The 18082-nt window shown below is 48.9% G+C and overlaps 1 protein-coding gene across 10 annotated transcripts in view; it reads left to right on the forward strand.

Annotated features, from left to right (window-relative positions):
- The first annotated feature begins 1406 nt into the window (after positions 1 to 1406).
- The window catches only part of NDST2 (N-deacetylase and N-sulfotransferase 2), a 129813-nt gene continuing 113137 nt past the window's right edge, over positions 1407 to 18082 (forward strand). For 6 of the 10 annotated variants that reach the window (XM_090145022.1, XM_090145023.1, XM_090145028.1 and 3 more), the window contains exon 1: positions 1407 to 1645. The gene's annotated coding sequence lies outside the window, so the exon portion shown is untranslated. Of the gene's footprint in view, positions 1646 to 3787; positions 3856 to 4905; positions 4924 to 18082 lie in introns of those variants that run through there. The other 4 variants (XM_090145020.1, XM_090145026.1, XM_090145029.1 and 1 more) reach the window with 2 other exon arrangements.

An 18082-nucleotide genomic window follows, 5' to 3' on the forward strand; every position in this document is an offset into this window, starting at 1 on the left:
CTGCAGAACCACCTGCTCCAGCAGTGCGAGGGGTTTGCAGAGCAGAAGTTGTTTGGATTTCAGCTGCTGGCTTTGCTCCTCTCAGACCTTCACTACGTTGGCCTTTTCCTTTTGCTTCCAGCCTCATGCTGCTCAGGCTGCTTGTGCAAGAGCAGCCAGGTGCCTTCTGCCTAGAGCTACCCTATCCCTGCTAGTGCCACGTACTGCCACAGCTGCTCCTTCCCACCTTGAGAGTACCAGGGCTGCACTGCCTGCTTGGGTGCAGGCTGCTCTGAGCCTCAGTGGCAGCTGCAGGCCTGGCCCTATAGATCATGCTGGTGAACCACTGTGGTGGGCAGGGGCTGCCTGGCCTGTCATAGGAAGGGAGCTTTGTGCCTTAAAACCCCTCCAAGTGCTGCAGGTGCACTGGTAAGTCAGTTGGTACTGCTTGAGGAGGTGATTGCTTTTCCTGCATGAAGAAACAGGAGGAAAATTGTCCTTAGTTTGAAGGGAGGTGAGACTTTTGCAGCCTGCTTAAGTGGGATGAGGCCATCTGCTCATGGCCAGCAGGTAAGCTCCTGCTGTTGCAGTTAATTTTATCTGGTGATCTCAGAAGAGGTGTTGCAGTACAGTTCAATATGCAGTAGGAAAAGATATCATACAGTTAGTGATAAATTTCCATGCTTTTTGTAGCTCTTTTAATGAGGACGAGCCATTTACACACTGCTACTGAAAGCTGCAGAACAGGCAGGCTGATTTTAGGTTCTGCTGGAGCCTGGGTTTGGTGATCCCTGTGGGTTCCTTTCAACTCAGGATTTCTGTGATTCTGTCAAGAATATTCACGTAGCATATACTGAGCTTTTCAGCATATTTATGAGACATAAGTATATTTATGATTATGCTGTTTAAGTTGCTCTGTATATGCCTTCACCTCTTGCAATTGATCTATTAGTTGTCTTGGATGAGGGCTCAAAAAATGTGCCAATTCGATAAGTTCTGTTCAGGAAGGGTTCTTGTGTTGCTTTCATTTGTTTTTCATTTGTCACAGAGGGGATTGGGAATGGCTCAGATCTGCAGCTTCACGCCTCTAGCATTAGAGCCTGAGGCTGCAAAGTTGTCACAAACTTGTTTTCCAGTATGCCATGCCTAGTTGGAGTCTACTCATCCTCTTGGATAGCATCTGCCATCTTCCTAGCTAAAAGAAGCATGTGAGCACAGTTTCCCCAGCTCCCCTTTCTCACAGACCTGTAATTAACACATGGAGTGACTGATTATGCTGTGAAAGACCAATGACCAATGGTAGCTTTTACTGAGAACCTTGCCATGTGCTGGTAACGGGGCTGACCCTTGTAGAAAGCCAGATCACTGACGAGCAGTGATGCAGAGCAGCTGGGTGGTATTGCTGCTACACTTCACAGGCTGCATTTTTCTTTCCCCTAAGATTGTGAAAGGTTTAGGACTGCAGGGTAATGCACCTGGAATGATTGTTTATTTGAGTTTGGAGCGGATTTATTTTAGAGCTGGGAAAGGTGGTCCTTGGGGCCGCTTAAAGCAGCTTGAGTGGAGGATTATGAATCTTTCCCTGGAGATGTGAGAATGCCTCACCTGCAGAGCCCTGCCTGCCAGGAAGGAACAGGAATTTACTGGTGTGTAGCATCACAGAATTGTAAGTAATTTTTTTATACTTAATTTGTAGAGAAAAAACAAATCGTATTCTTGTGGTTTTTATAGCAACCTGGCCACAGTGGAAGGATGCAGAAAATTATGTTAATACAATGTCAGTCTGAAATTTCCTTATGCCATGGTGGGGTACCCTAAAGAACTCAGTATTACTTACCTTTCCCCCATGTTTCTGTGGAGAAGTGCAGTGTTTGTACCATGCAGGCTACAAGCTGCTTGAGGGGCTTGGCTCGCCCAGGCAGTGCTGCTGCTCCAGGGGCACTTGTTGGTTTGTCACTGCACGTTTAGAAGCTTAAACAAAAGAGCTGCTGCATTAAGACTATGCTCTATGTGTACCTTGTTTGAAATTCATCTCCTTCGATTTATTGTATTTTTCTTGTATTTTCCTACAATGGGAAATTCGTGTCCTTGGATTTCTTTCTTGCAATGAAATGAAGAATGAGGTCAATCTGAAGAGATGGATGGCAAACAATTTACAGGCAGAGCGTGTCCTTTGTGGGGAGGTAGTCTGAACTGTGAGATAGTCCCAGTGTTTTTAAGAATCTTCAGCAGATTCCACCCTTGGTTCATCCTATGATAGCATTAATGCTGACATTATTTATCATAAGTCATATGATAAATATCAAGTTTGAACGCCTGATTTGCTATAGATATACAATGTCCATAAAAATATCTCATACCAATACTTGGGGAGCTCTTCAGTTTCTGTATGTGCTCTCATTTGTTTGTCTTTTATGCTCTGCCCTTCCCATTTGAAAGAAGGGTTTTCTGACCCATTGAAATGTAAATAGAAGGGGGCAAGTTGGAAATACTTTTTTTTCTTTACTGAATACGCAGAGAAGCCTGTGTGTGTTTTGTTATTGCTTGTTTTATTTAGAATTGTAAGCTTTTTGTATCTTTAGTGGGGCCAAGGATGTCAAGGACAAGGCGGCCTTCTTTTGTAACTGGTGAAGGAAATGAGGGAGCACGTGGGCAGGGTGCTGGCACCACGGGGAAGGTAGAGCTGCTGAACGCCATCGTTGCTTCAGTGTTCGCGGCCATGCCTGCGCACGGGCAGCCCAGACCCAGGAGGTGGGAGGGTTGGCTGGGGATCTCGTAGACGAATGTGGCACGCGCACCTCTGCGGGCCCCAGCGGGGTGTCGTGGACGTTAAAGCTAGGCTGCTCCCGATCCCGTTCCGGGTTATCTTTATGCCGGAACATCAGTTTGAAACGTTAAATCCGATTTCACAGAACGCGGTTCTGGGTCATGAATTCGGCCCGGCGCTTCGCGCTGTGTGCGACGGCTGCCCTCCGGGGGGCTGCGTGCCCGCAGGTGTTCGGGAAACGCAGCCGCCGCGCTACGCCAGGTGCCGCCTGCCGCTGCCGGGATGGTGGCTGCGGGCGGGGAGGCGGCGTTCGATCTGACGCGAGCCCTCCGGCACCCGCGTGGGTTAATTCGACCACCTGCCGCCGCGCGCCCGGAGCCCGCAGCTGGGTGCCCGGCAGCGGGAGGCTCGGGGCGCTCGGCGGGAGCCGGGCACAGCCGCCTCCTCGGCCCCCCGGCCGCAGCAGGTGTGCCGGCAGCCCGCGCGCGGGGCGAGGTGACCGCCGGCACGCGTCCGGCTCGCGCGGCGCAACGGAGCGAGCGGGGCCGCGGGCCGAGGCGCGGCGGGCTGAGCCGGGGCAGCCCCGGGCGGCCGGCAGCGGCGCTTTCGGGCTTCCGCACCGCTTCGGCCGGGGCGCGGCTCCCCGGGCGCCAGGTGAGCGAAGCGCTCCGTTCGCGGACCGCCCCGGCTTCCTGCCGCGGTTTTCCTCGCGTTTGCGCGTGGGAAGCTACACCGTGTTATTTCCCCACAGAAGCTGCCGCGTGCCTTCCCGCCTCCAGCCCGCAATTGGCGGCCGCGGCCCCGTCCCGCGCAGCCCCGCCGCTCGCGCCCCCCGGCGCTGCCCCCGCGCCGCCCTCGGCTCCGCTCCTCCCGGGGCCGGGCGGGGGGCGCCGGGCGACGGCGAGGCGGGGCCTGGCGCTCCTCCCCGCGCGGAAGATGGCGGCCGGGCGGCGCGGCGGCGGCTCCCCCAGCGGCCGGAGGGACGCGCAGCGGCCGGGAGCCGGCGGGCCGCGGCCGGCCTGAGAGCTCCGCGCGGCGCCGGGGGACCCAGCCCGCCGCAGCCGGGCGCCGCTCCCGCCGGCCCGCCCGGCGCGGCCTCCGCGCGGCAGGTGAGGAGGAGGAGGGCGGCAGCGCGGTCGCGGGGGCCCGGGGAGCGGCGGGGGAGAAGTCGCGTCCCGGCCGGGCGCCGTGGGGCGGCCCCGCGCCGCCGGGGGGAGGCGAGACGGCCGCCTCGGAGGGGGGAGGGGGGCCGGCGTTCCCCCGTTCGTGCCGGGCGGCGCCGCCGCGGCCACCTGTGCGGGCCGGGGGCGGCCCGGCTCCCTCCGCGCGTGGCCGGCGCTGCGGCAACCGCGTCTCGCACCCGGCCGGAGCCCCTCGGACCCCGGCGGCGTGCAGCGGGTGCCGGTGCCCGCCGCGCTCCGCTCCGTGCGCTTTGCCGGGGCTGCGGGAGGAGTTGTCGCGGTGCGAGGAGTCCAGCGGCGGAGCCTCTTCGCCTCGGTCCTGTTGCGTGCGCGCGGCGGTAAATAAAGCACGAGGCGCCCCTGTTCGCCGCCGCTGGGTGAATCGACGCTGTGTCGCCCGAATTAGAAGCGGGCGATTCGTCGCGTATCTGAATTTAACCGTGGGCTCCGCGGCCGCACACTGGGATTCTTTGTGACAAATGGCGCCAGAGAAACGTCCCGGGTTGTTAATTGTAGCGCGCTGCTCGTTAGGAAGCGTGGCCTTCCCTGTGTGGCACGGGGGCGAGCTGTGACGGACCCAGGTTTCGTGCAGGCACCTCGGGTACCCGCCGGAACCGCGCTGGGAAGCGCGGGGCTGCGGAGGCTCCGGGCGGTGCCCGTGCGGTGGGACGCTGTGGGCGCAGCGCCCCGCGGGCCGGAGGGAAGCACGGGCGCAGCGCCGGGCTGCGGTCCCACGCCTGGGGCAGGGCTGCGGGTGGTACGGGTGCTGCCACAGTTCCCGACCCGCTGTCGGCTGCGATGGTTCTGCGCCGCGCTCTGCAGCGCCGCTGCTACCGTCGCACCGCAGGCGTTGGTCTGGCTCCTGGCGGGTCGGAACCAGAAGGGCTTCAGCGCGTGCCTTATGCTGCACAGATGGACGAGCGGGGCTGGGTCCGGAGCCACTGAACTGTGCTGGTCTGAGCCAGTGGAAGAACTCCCGACTAGAGCCTGGCAGTGGTGTGTAGTGCTCTGAAACTTTTCTACTGTCAGCAGCTGTGAACATGGGTGTACCTCTTAGGGAATAACCCTAAGAGGGGTGTGCTCCTGGCTTGCTTTTAAAAACGTCCTTTCTCATCCCAAATTCTCTTGTTCTCATTTCTCTTCGTTTCTGCTCTTTCCCTAAGCACACGGTGTTATCTCCCTTGCTGCTCATTCCCTAAGTGTTCTTAACGTGTCTTTCCTTCCTCTGTTTGGATGTTTCCAGTGTTTGTAAAGCTATTTTTCTGTGTATACATGCGGTCTTGAATGATGAACTAATGGAAAATTTGAAAATCACAAAGGGAAGCTGCAGAGCCTGGAGGCAGAGTGCGGGCTGCGGTGTGTCTGCACCCTTCCACCTCGGCTGTGTCTGTGGGGCCTGTGCCTGCTGCGTGGTGCTGTGTGAGGCGTGTCGTCTGTCTGACCCTGCTCTGCATCCCAGCTCACAGTGCTGTCCTGCTTTCCTGTCGGCACGTTGTGGTTTCTGTATATTCAATGCAGGGAGGTATCTGGTTGCAGGTGGTCCCGGTGAGGCCCGCAGCCTTCGCGTCCTGCCGCCGTGCCTGTTTGTGAGGTCTGACGCCTATCTGGGATCTCAGTAGTGTGCCTGGCACACACAGTGGTTCTGTGAGCTGAGCGGCGTGGGTAAGATAATCTGCTCTGTTTTAATTGGCAGAGTTGTTTACACATGATCTCTCTCTGGTTTCCCTCTTTTAGAGGAATTCGTCTCTGTCCCTGATTACAGCTCAGGTCAAAATCCCTCAGCACTTGCAGCAAATCTCTTTTAATTGGTCTCATTTGCCTTTCATAAGACTGTTTTAATTCTCCCTCATATAGGATCCCTTCTCCTGCTCTGTAACGTAGTTGATTGCAGGGCACGGTGCAGGCAGGGAGCAGCCCCGCAGCCCTCGCAGCGCGCCGTGTTCCCAGCTCAGCAGCAGGCAGGGCTGCAGCACGGGTATGGTCAAGTCTGTCCCTCAGACCCGAGTTATGGCATGAGTGCTCCCATGCACTGACTGTGCTCTGCTTACCCAGTGCTGCTCGTGTGGGGGTCTCGTAAGTTCAGGTTTCCCCATCTTGCTACCATTCCGGTCTCCGTGACAGTGAATGCTGTGGGGTTGCTACTGCTGCCTGCAGGGCCAGGTCTGGAGCAGCTCAGGCTGGCAGGAGCCGAGTGCTGGGAGCTTATTTTTAGAAGGCCCAGAGCACCAGTTGGCTTTAAAGCGTGCTGTGACTTCCCCGAGTACAGCTGCACTGGTAAACTGAACAGCGCAGGGAGCTCTTGAGGCTGTGTTTCCTTGTGTCCGGGCTGAGGTGCTTCTCCCTGGCCTGTGGCTGCATGCTGTGCAGGCAGTGCCTGCTCCCAGTGCTCCCACCTTGTCCCTGCACCTCTGAGGGCCGGGTGTGGGGCCGTGCTGGCTCTGCAGTGTGCTCAGGAAAACCAGAACATTTCTTCTGTATAGATCAGTATCCAGAAAGGAAGCGATACAGATCACTGGGCTCCATCCATTTGAGCCCTGTTAAAAATACAGTAGAATCCTTTAGAGCTGAACAGTGATTTAACCTTCTGCACCAGGAAGATTCCCTCTGACACGGGCTGCTCTGATGCCTTTGGCTGGCTCTAAGCAATCTCCCAGCGAAGGCAATCAGCCATAGGGCTGTGAGATGCGGTCCTTCTCCGAGTGCTTGTGACTTAGTAATGTCACAAGGTCTGATCTTGTAGAAGCAGGAACTCCTGTTTGCTTGGGTTTTAAAGCTGTCAAACACCCCAAACTAGGAGAGGGTGGCCACAGCCTGTCTAAGCCTGCTTTTGAATTTGCCAAGTGAAGTGAATGGTGCAGAATGAATAGGAACAGCACCATGCAGCACCTGCCTGTGTGCTCCCACCCCCACTGTGAGGCTGAGAAACACCTGTGTGCATGTATCTGTGTGCCACGAGGCTGTTCTGCATTTATGGAAACGACAGTTCTGGGTATCCCTGTTAAGGCAGCAGGGGCTGTTCTCTTCCTGTGACAAGACGTGGGCTCTTTGGAGAGGGAGGTTCTGCACCAGAGGGAGAGAGCGGAACGTGCCACGAGTGTGATAAATGGTGTGGCAGGGGTCACAGCCCCCGGGCCTGGATCCACCGCTGTCATTTATTGACCTGCGGTTGTTTGCCGCAGCTTGAGAGTCCCAGGGGAGCTGGCTGGCATCGCTCATACAAGAAGGAAGGAAGAAAGAGGGACAGGGAGATGACAGTTTTATCCCTTCTTCCCTCATCCCTTCAGTTCTAGTCTGCCATCTGGTCTTCCGCCTCTGTTTCTCTGGTCTCACACATTCTCCATTTCTGCACCAGAAACTTCCCAGCAATATGGTGTTCCTCCAAGCAGGTCCTGTTGGGAGGGTTCTGTGTCAGCAGTGCTGGGTTATGTGCAGAGCAGTTTCTTTTCCTGTAATCATTTTTAGTCTGATAATTCCAGATGATTCCCTTAGCCCAATATTTATTAGTTTTTCAGCGTGTCTCTAATTAATGCTAATTTGCTTGGCAGTACTTCTGTTGTAATCAAAGTTTGTGTGTGAATTTTTGAGCCCTTCAACGCGTACAAATTATTAAATTTTCAGTCACTTTGCTCTGAGTTCTTCAAGGAAGCAGTGGTGTGAGAGGCTCACACTAAACCCAAGTAACAGAGGTCAGCTTGGAGAAGTGCAGGCTTCCTTCTCAAAGGGTACGGAGAACCTGAACTGGCCGCTGCGTTCCCTTCCTGTTGGGGTGCAGCTCTGCTTATCCTAAAGCAGGAGGCCACGTCTGGCCAGACCAATCACATTCCTGAAGTTCTTTTTCTTGTCTTTCCACTGAATGTGATTGAAACCGAGAATGCTTCATCGGATACTCAGTGCAGATGCAGAAAATGTCAGCAGAACCTCCTGACAGGAGATGGGCTGAGCACCTCCAGAGTGACACTAACGTGCTTCTTATCCTGGACTCCTTCCAGTACAGCACTTTAATATCTTCACTGATAATTGATTTATGTAAATATAACTCTTCTGAACTCAACTCTCTTTTCCCATCTTCTTTGCAGTGCTTTTTCCTTTTTTTTTTTTTTTTTAAGTTTGCAGTATTGATCATCTCTTTGCTGTCATCTCCTCAGTGCAATCACTCACAGGCAGGGTCCCCCTCTGGCTGGTACCAGGACCTCGCTGCATCCCAGTCTGTTACAGAGGAGCCAGACCTGGCCCTGAGTCAGTCTTGGTTTGGTACAAGTTCTTAACAGCTTGATACAGTTCTTAACAGTTCAGGTTCTCCGTACCCTTTGAGAAGGAAGCCTGCACTTCTCCAAGCTGACCTCTGTTACTTGGGTTTAGCGTGAGCCTCTCACACCACTGCTTCCTTGAAGAACTCAGAGCAAAGTGACTGAAAATTTAATAATTTGTGTGTGTTGAAGAGCTCAAAAATCCATACGTAAACTTTGATTACAACAAAGATTTGCTTGGCTCTGGGAACAAGCTGAATGACAAAATGATCTCTCATGTCCTATGTGATTTTTTGTCTAGCAAAGAGGCAGGCTTCTCTCTTGCCCAGGCTGGGAACTGCACCGCTGGAAGCCTTGTCTACCAGTGAGTGACAAGTTTAGGCTTGAAATGGACCGGTATAGTGGTGCGTTATATCCATAACACTTCTTGAAGGGCATAAAATAATTTCACAGAAATTGAATAACTCTTAATATTAGATGGTCTGAGGTGAATGCGGAGCTGATGTGCTGGCTGACTCCTTAAAATGTCCTCTTGCATCTGTCATGGCCCATACCTTGTTTGTTTCTCTTCTGGAGATCATCTGCGTGCCGTCTGCTGTGCATGCAGGGACATTTCTGACGTGGTGTCGTTGTGTCAGCTGAGGAGCTGAGTTCCTCAGCACCTCGCTGTTGGTGAGCCCCATGTCCTTGAGTTATCAAAGGCTGTAAAGGTAATAACAAAGTAGGCAGAGACTCCTGAAGGTAGCAGCAGTGAGTGGCGTCGTGCGAGGACTGCTGGAGCTCAGTTTCATCAGCTTTTTGAATCCGCTTTAGGGAGAGTGATATGAGCTATCACAGCATTTAATCTGTCTTTTTAGTGGGATAAAATGGGTTCTTAGGCTGGTCCAGAGGCAAATTCATTTCAGCATTGAAGCGTGGATAAATTGCTAGTCTCTGTATCCGTATTATTGTCCAGAACACCTCTAAAGTATCAAGCCTTTCCTTCCCCATTTCAGTTACAGTTGGCATATTTTATTTTGTTACTTCTAATTTCCTTGGTTTTGTCTGCCTTAAATGTTCTGGAGTCAGTCAGTGATACTGCAGCTCAATCTGAATGTGCTTTCCTTTTGGTTGAGTCATAATCATCTTCCTTGTAAGCAGAGCTCCATCACTGTCTCCTGATTTAGTTTTGTCCACAGACTTTCCTCCATATCCTCCTTCTCTGTTCCTGTTTCAGATCTGGTCATTTGTATCAAATGTGGATAAGTCAAGGCTGCTGTAACTGTGTGCTAGCCTTGTAATTAGTGTTAGTGTTGGTCACAGTGCAGGAGCAGGGTGAGTTTCCCTGGCCCAAGTCTATATCAGCACGTAAACACACAGCCTTCTGCAGGGAAGCCTGCTTTGCCTCAGTGAAATATTGGTGTTTGCCTTTCCCAGCATTGCTTCTAAGCACAAATTCCTTGCTGACCGCACATGATGGCGCTGTGCTGGTGGCAGTGGGCAGAGCCAGGAGGTCCCTCTTGGTAACGTATTGTGTTTGTGGGCAAGTTAAGGACCAGCTAGTGTTGAAGGATTGTCCTAATTGCAGCTGGTGCTCTGTGTAGTGTTTCTGTGAGGCTGAGACAGTTAATTTCTCTGCATGTTGTGGAGCTGTTGTATGATTACCCCAGCTGTATGTCCCTTCTAGCTTTTTCCCATTGCTGGATGCAAATAGGGTGAAGATGCTCTTAGAACATCCTCCCCTTCATTTGCACTAAGGCTGATGCTACTGCTGAAAAGAGCAGTCCTGTCCAGTACTGACTCCTCTCAGCACTGGGACAAGAATGCAGCAAGCAGGATCAGGAAGCTGATGTGGAAATTAAGATAAAACAAAACAGGCCTCCCTTTTTGTTCTTCAGCTGGGAAAAAGTAAGTTATTTTTTTAGTTTATCAGTTGGAAACCCAGTCAGGCTGAAATGTTGTTGTGATGGCACACCACAGAGTGCCCTGGGGATGGGATGGGTTTGGGAGGTGCCAGGACTGTTCGGTTAGGTGGAAAGGCGCAGCCACCTAAATAAATACATGTCAAGTTATCTCCTGTAGAGTGTACAGTCACGTGGGGCAATCTGAAGAGGAGCCTCACGCTACTCCTTGCATCAGTCCAGCAACACTTTTAAATGTCACGTTTACTCAGGTGAGATGTTGCTAACAGTGGTCATAACCTCCAGAAGGATACAAGAAGCAGGAAGCACAGCAGATGGGCTGCGTGTCCAGCAGATTGGGAGCCAATAACTGCAGCTTTGTTGCTTCCTATTCTTTTCCACATTTTAATTGGATGGTGGGTTTGTTTTATGAGTGGTTTTCTATGAGGAGAAAGGTTGAGGAAAGGATAGCAGTAGCCGTTTCTAAAGGAATTGCATCCAGGAGAAGAGGAAAACAGGCACTCTGAGCAGAGTGGGGTTGCAGGTTCTGCGCTGTGGCTCTTGAGCTGCTCTGCAGGACCTTTCAGCTTCTCTAACGGGGAATGCTGCACTACCTTTACATGTCTGTGCAATTGACTAGACAGCTCATGTCAGAAAACCAGTTAGGTTTCATACCTTCTTAAAAAAAAAGAAGTTCCCATGTTTTCCTCAGTGTCTGTTCTAACACCTGCCACTGAGTGCTGACCTGTGATCCTGTTCTGGACAGATCTTTGGGGACTGAAGTTACTGTGAGTGCTCAGGCCCCTTCCTGCAATTATGTCTTCATGAAGTGTATCCTGTGCAAGGGTGAGGATCAGCCAGAGGCAGTGCTGAGAGGCAAAGCAGTGTCGATTGATACAATATCTGTGCTTAAATCAAGGCTTTTCTTGAGGGGTCTGTCTGTATGCCTTTTCATCTCACAGACTCCGTTCAGTAGTCTTAAAAATGAATGAACTTTAAAGAAAATTAAGACAAGCATCTCTTCATACAGATGTAGGATGTAAGCCACAAATTAAATAATCTTTTTTCCCCTGTCTTCAGACTTTGTCTTGACCTGAAAAAAAGCATATTGTAGGCGTGCAGAGCGTGTCTGGCCTTTGTGGCTGCTCATGTAGGAACCCCCACTTGCTCTGTCAGGGTAGGACTGATGGTGCCAAGCTTGAAGACAGACACTGAGAGTTCCACTGTTACTGTGCCTCTCTTGGGGTGTCAGAGGCTTTTCCTTGTGTGAAGTTTCATCTTCCTTTTTAGCCACGACCTTTTATGATAGCTATCCTCCAGTTTAGCTATGGAGCTGCTGACAGAGCTGGGGAAGTGGCTGCAGGGTGTGTGAGCCCAGCTCTCGGGGCTCCTGTGATGGCCAGAATTAGATAAAGGAACTCCCAGCCGAGTGAGAAATGGGAATGACCATGTCTGCACAGGCATGAGGATATGACCTAACACTTACATCTTACCTGTAGGTATCCTACAATTAATTATCCCGAGGTAAGAATTTTTAGTAAAATCTCCCCATCTGACGTTATTCCACCTGACAGGAAGGAGGAGAAAGGAGAAGCAGCAAGAAATGCCATGTTTCATGTGATACGGTGGGAACAAACTGGATGCTGCAGGGAAAAAGCTTCTCATTCCTTTCTGCTCCGTGTAAAGCTGGACACACTGGAACAGCAGAAATAGAGATCAGTGGGGGGAATGGGAGAAAAAACTGGAAGTGACTTCTGGTACTGATCTGAATCTAGCTGTGAGTTGGCCAAAGCAAAGGACTCCTTGTTCTGTCACTGTCACCCAACACCATCTTAAACAACAATGAGAAAATGCCACATCAAAAACTCTTAGAAACGTATGCTAATTGTTGTTATTTTTGGAAATGGCAAGTTCTGGGAACCAGTAGGAGAGCAGCACGTGAGGTAGTCCCTCCCCTGTTGCGGTTGCCCGAGGATGGTCTCCCTCTCCAGGGGACCAAGCCGTGCAGTGCATTTTTTTGGCTTGGCAAGCTTCCTGCACAAGGTCAACATTCCCATTACACTGGTAGCACAGCATCATCATGCTTTAAATGTACGAACTGCGGAGGTTATAAATGACTACTGATTTCTGAATGCTGCAATATTTAACTATTCAGCTTGAAGCGTTTTATTAAAGGAGCCTCATTACCAGAGCAAGTGCCAAGTGCTTTAAAAATTCTGTGCCTATTTAATGTAGCTCATATTGGGCATAGTTAATCACTGCTGAGGCTTAAAACCTTTAGTGCGTCTGGGAGCATGTATGAGAGTGGGCAGAGGAATCCCCTTTCTCTTTCTTCTTCAGTAAAAGCTCTTTCTCCACAGAGATGCAATTCCTGCTATTTCTTCTGTGGTGTGCAGGGCATAGCAATAGCAGGCAGCAAACTAAAGCAAAGTACTCTCCTGTCTGGTGTTTCATTGTTCATTCTGCCCGAGGCTTTGCAACCTTGGTCTTTTTTAGTTAAAATCTTTAAACAATGGATTATCTGTTTTCACAGGCTTTAGAGTATTTGAAATAGCAGTTACCCTTAGGCATTTGGCTCAAGATTACAGCAATAAATACGTTCACTGGAGCCCCCCAGCACTTCCAGGAGCCAAGCAGACATAGGATTGCCTCTGCCATATTTTTCTACTTCTAACTCCAGTGAAGTGTGTCGGCCTCTTGGCAATTTGAGATAAGCTCTGTTCCTCCTGACCGTTTGCACTCTGGTGGGTTGTGAGAAAAGGGGGATGTGCGTGGTGAGGCTGGACACACTCTCGTTCTGCATAAGGGACCCTCGCTCTTGCTGGGATGCTGTTTTTTTCTGTGTTACCAGTCTGGTCTTTCCAGGAGATCAGGCAGCTGCATTGAAAGCCAGGTTTGCTTTCTTGCCCCAGTGGCTGGTGACATGAAAATTTCATTCCAGATTTTCAAATTGAAATGACTTTAGTCAATATTGACTCTTCTGACCTGCGTGCGTCAGCTGCTGTTTTTCTGAAAGAGGTGCAGGGGCTGTATGGCCCCACAGCAGAAATTACAAACCAGTTGCCTCCCAGTTGTGATATGTGACGTGGCAGTTTCTGCAACAGCACTTCCTGATTGCTTTGTTTAAGCAGCGAATGTAATGTTTTTCTTCAGTTACTGTGAGATATAAAGTACTTTATAGATATCAGACGTTCTGCTGTGGTGCTTTGGAGAAAGATGTCAGCTGTCAGGAGACCTAGGAGTCAGTCCTAATGAAAAGCTACATTTTCTGAAGTGGTTTATTTCTGGTTAGAAGAGCTAGCTGTTCATCATACGACTTTGCATGGGCTGTGCTTTGCACTATGGGACTTGTGTTCTAAACACTGGCTTTATCTCAGGAAAGTTCATTGCACAGAGAAATCTGTGATGTCCGTACATCTGAGGTGCTGTGAAGATTTCCACCCCAGCAGATTCTATTGATTTTTCAGCAGACGCTGTTTCTCAGCCTTCAGAGCTGTTCTTATCGCTCTGCATCACGCTGCTCATCACAATCAAATCATTTGTGCTGGTTGGCCACTGGCTTCATCAAAAGGCCCTCCCAGCACACGTATGCAAATTGAAGAGGAGATAATTCGATTATCTTTGGAAGGCTTTTGTACTTTGCTACATTTTTTTCTTCTTGCCAGTGGGTATGTAATGATAAGCATTTCCCAAAATACACTAGATTTGCAAGCTATGTAATACACATTACCTTTGTCTTGGAAAACTCTAGGTTTACTTTTGAGCCAGAGATACAAACATTGTAAGTATTTGTAAATACAGTTGAATCAACTTCAGCAGCTTGCCACGTTAATTTTCATCAGAAGGTGTGGGAAGCATTGAGTCTTTTCTGGGACAAGTACTTAAAATCATAGCAGCGTTTTCTGCTGTAGTTTTACTCTTTAATATTTCAATTCTGCTTTCAAGGGAAAAGCAGTCTCGCTTTTTTTATTATTATTATTATTAATTGGGTAGGTATTAGGGGAGTTTGTAATTTCTGTGTACAACTCTGTACATGGCAAGTTTTATGTCTGCACTGTAGAGGGCCTTTATGTCAAGGCTGGTGTGTTTTTTCACTTGTGTGGAGAGAGAGGATGGTGAAATGTGTATGAACTATCATGAAAATAAATGTTATTGTAATTTTACTATGATTTATATATATATTTGTAGTTATTGATATTGGGTATTGATATTAAATGCTCTTTTCCATTCTTATGAAAGTCAGTTCAGAGATGCAGTGTCCAGAGAAGAAATGTAGTTTATGCATTCTTAATACTTAATAAAGCTGCTTAGAAGCTCTGACAAACCCACCCCAGTGGGCAGGGCTGAGCCTGGGGCTGATCCCAGTTTCTCCTATGTGCTGTAGGTCCTTGCCTGCTGGCTATGGTCAGCACTGGAGTTAGTGCCAGTACCGAGAGCCTGCGCTCACATCTGAGCTTTGCATCTGCTTTCTGTAGGGGACAGGAGGGAGCTCCTATACTGGGGCACCCCAGGGTTGTGAGCTAGAGCATGCCATGTGCACACTGCCCTGTGTACATCTTTAAAGCAGATGGATGCTGAAGCTGTAAGGTGTGGCAACTTGAGGCTATGGCTGTTGGGGAAAAAGTGTGATTCTGGGAAATGAGTGGGTTTTCTCTAAGGAAGGAAGCATGCTACAGATCCAAGCTTTTTAGTGCTTACTGGTATTAGTTGAACTTATGGAACCCAACAATGCATGCCAAATAAACATTTTTTAATGTATTAATTCTTCTTACTGGTGCTAGAGAGTGATGTATGCTGTTTGCAGCCGTGGGAGTAGGATCTCAGCTTTCTGTGTTTGCCAGGTTTTTTTCCTGTCTTTGGGGAATGAATTGCAAAGAAGTCATACCTTGAATTGCTTCCTGTATTTTGTCCTTTGGTCTTCTCTTCTGTGATAAGAGCATTAGTGTTTCAGCCTAAATGATAGCAAAGCTTTGGTGGCATATGGAGAGGAAAAACTATAAATCTGAGTGCTTTTAAGGAAAAAGGAAGTGGAGGGGCTGAGGGTGTAGGAGGTCATATGAAACAACTTAATATATGATTTGTGAGTCAGTAATTTCCTCTTTCCTTTTGCAGTTTTCTTGTCCATGTGGGGTATTTTATTTTCCCTTCTCAAGTCAGATTCTTTGCCTTGTTTTTTGGGAGGTGGGGAAGCTGCAAAAATAATGTATGTTGGTGCAGGTGTTTTTCATTCCATAAAACTGACAGGAAGAGCAAGGAAACAAGAATCCACTACTGGATTCCTGCAGCTTGTGGGATAAATGCAGATCAGATCCCCTCTCCTAACCCATCTACTGCTCATCTAGACAGCCCACAAGGCTGGTCACCTTGAGCTTGTCTGGCCTGTGAAGAAGCACGTTTCTGTACAGCATACCCAGCTGCAGTAGCCAGCACGAGAAGCCTTCATGCGTGTTCCTGTGGGTGATCGTAAGGAAATCCTTTCAGGTTGAAGACTGAAGCAGCAGTTTAGAGAGAACTGACTCCCTTGTCGTCTCAGTGGCATGTTACCACAGAACCTTTTCAGTAGGTGGACTTGTAGAAGTGTAACTACTTTTCTCCCTTTTTATAATAAATTTTTAAATTGTTTTCTACAACAAGCTTTCATGCTATTTTTTCCAGTAGAACAGATCTTTGTGTGATTTCTATTTGTAAGGTTTTAAATTCGGGGGCTCTCAGTGGAGTTCTCCGTAGACTGTTCGTCCTAATGACTAGCTAGCTGATGAAGCTCAGCAATCCTGTGATCTGGTATTTCTTCTTAATTGCTCCTGAACAAAAATCTTTGTTAGGCACTGTAATTGAAGTAGGCCGATCTTTCCATATTACCAAGTTCAAATCCAGACCTTCACACTGGAAGGACAAAGAGGTTAACAAGCAGTCCATCGCTTACTTTCTGTTAAAACAACCAAATGCTGTGTCTCTGTTACAAAGCCCCTTTGCCTGAAGACCACTACTGGCGACCTGCCTTAGGACGTGTGCTTTTCTTAGAATCATAGATTCCTTAGAGTTTGAAGGGACCTTTAAAGGTCGTGAAGTCCAGCTCACCTGCAATGAATGGGATGTGCACAGCTCGATCCGGTTGCCCAGGGCCTGAACTGGCCTTGCCTTGAAAGTCTCTAAGAGCAGGGCTTTTCCCGTAGTGTTGTAGAAATTCATTAGTACGTCATGCTAAGAGCTGCGATTGATATTTAAATTACATTTTTGGTTATTCAGCTCTAGGAAATCCCTTCTGCTGAAGGGAAGAGACAGTCATTCCATCCAGAAGCTTTCTGCTTGGAGTAGAAGCATACTGACTGAACGAGAAGTGGGACACGGCGAATGTCGGCATTGCTGCCTGGTGACCTGTGGCTTGCTGTGTCTTTTCAGCTCTGTGGGCCACGTGGGGATGCTTTTGAGCTTCTGGTGCACGAAGTCAGGATGAGAGGCAGGCACAGATTTTGCTGGTGGATTTTAAAAAAAACAACACAAAAACCAACAACCAACAGGAAGTGAGTCATGTTCCACTGCCTCTGTTAGCAACCCTGAAGGGAAAAATCTGATGGATGCATGTTTTCCATATTAAATAACAAACACAATAGGTAGGAAAAGGTGTTGAGAGTTGGAAGAGATATCTTGACAGAAGTGGGAAAATCAATGTGAAGAAGTACTTTTGGAATGTCTTAAAAAGAAACTTAAAAGACTGTGTTGATTTGCAATTGACATTTTCATTTTGCACCCAACATTGAGTTCAGCTGTTTTTAAGTTCTAGATAGTTTGTCTGTGCCAGAAGTTATTTTTCAGGATCAAATGGAAAAATGGCATTTGCTGGAGGCCTTTCTGCAAAACGTACTGCCTTTTATCTCATCTGCATAACGTGCATCACTGAAAGGTTCCTGCTGTGTCTGCTCCCCGCCTTGACTCCTTAATTAGCAAGTAACTATTTTTAGTTATTTTTCAGTACTGTTTCAAAGAGAGGTGAAATCAGATGGGCTGGGCAGAGCACAGATTACTCTTTGGAGATAGTTAAACTGAATTCTCATCTGTAAGAAGAGAGAAACTGGAAAACAGTACTGTACATGCAGCGCAGGTTTTTGTCCTGTGGGTAGATCATTCAGTGTTGCTTTTATTTTTTTTTCTTCACGGGACTCATAAAATGGTGGTTTGCCAACTGGGTGTCACTGGACTTTGTCCCACATTGACTGGGAACTTGTGAGCAGTGGATGAGGTGGCTGCAGTGTTTGTACCTCTGTAGCTTCTGAGAGGGAAGGAAGGGTCTGGCAGGTGGGACCATTGTTAGTTGCAGCCTGTGATGACAAGGGGGGATCTCAGCATCTTAGCGTTAGATATATGGTAAAACTCAACAAAAATGCTGTGTGTTTCAGTGATAGTTTGATGTATGACCAGGTTGAATGTCTCTGGCCGCATCCAGATTGAATGCTTTTGGCTGTAGCCCCTGGGGAAAGCGCTAAAAAGCTTTTTTTTTTTTTTTTTTGTATATGTCCTGACAAAATGATGTCATTGATATTTGGTTGTTGCCAGCATCAAATGACTCAAGACTGTTGTAAGAGCTTCTTCCATTTCAGATATGGTGGTGTAACCTCATTGCCAGGAGATGGCCTTTAGTTTAACACTTTAACAACATTGAATCATCCAGAATTGTTATTTTAATAAATGGAGAGATTATATTAATGCAAGTTAAGCCCTTACTTCTGACATCAGGGAAATAATATGTGCTCTCCTTATTTAGATTTCTGTCTATGTTTTCTAGGTGTCAATGCAATAAAAAATAAAATAAAATAAAGTAAGAGTATCTCTAAAGATGGATAGCAAGATGTTTAATCTATTTCAGGGCCACCTGAAATTGCAAGAGATGAATTAGTGGCTCTGCAAGGCTTCTTAATTGAGGGAGGGTCACACGCTTGGTATCAAGATTTTCAGATGGCAGAGGGGCACCCTGACAGATGTTGTGGTGTTGGCTTTGTTAGCAGTTCTGGACAAAAGCAGGCCAGGACAAAA

Source organism: Phasianus colchicus, chromosome 8, assembly GCF_987193195.1.
Source record: "Phasianus colchicus chromosome 8, bPhaCol1.hap1.1, whole genome shotgun sequence".
Taxonomy (NCBI): Eukaryota; Metazoa; Chordata; class Aves; order Galliformes; family Phasianidae; genus Phasianus; species Phasianus colchicus.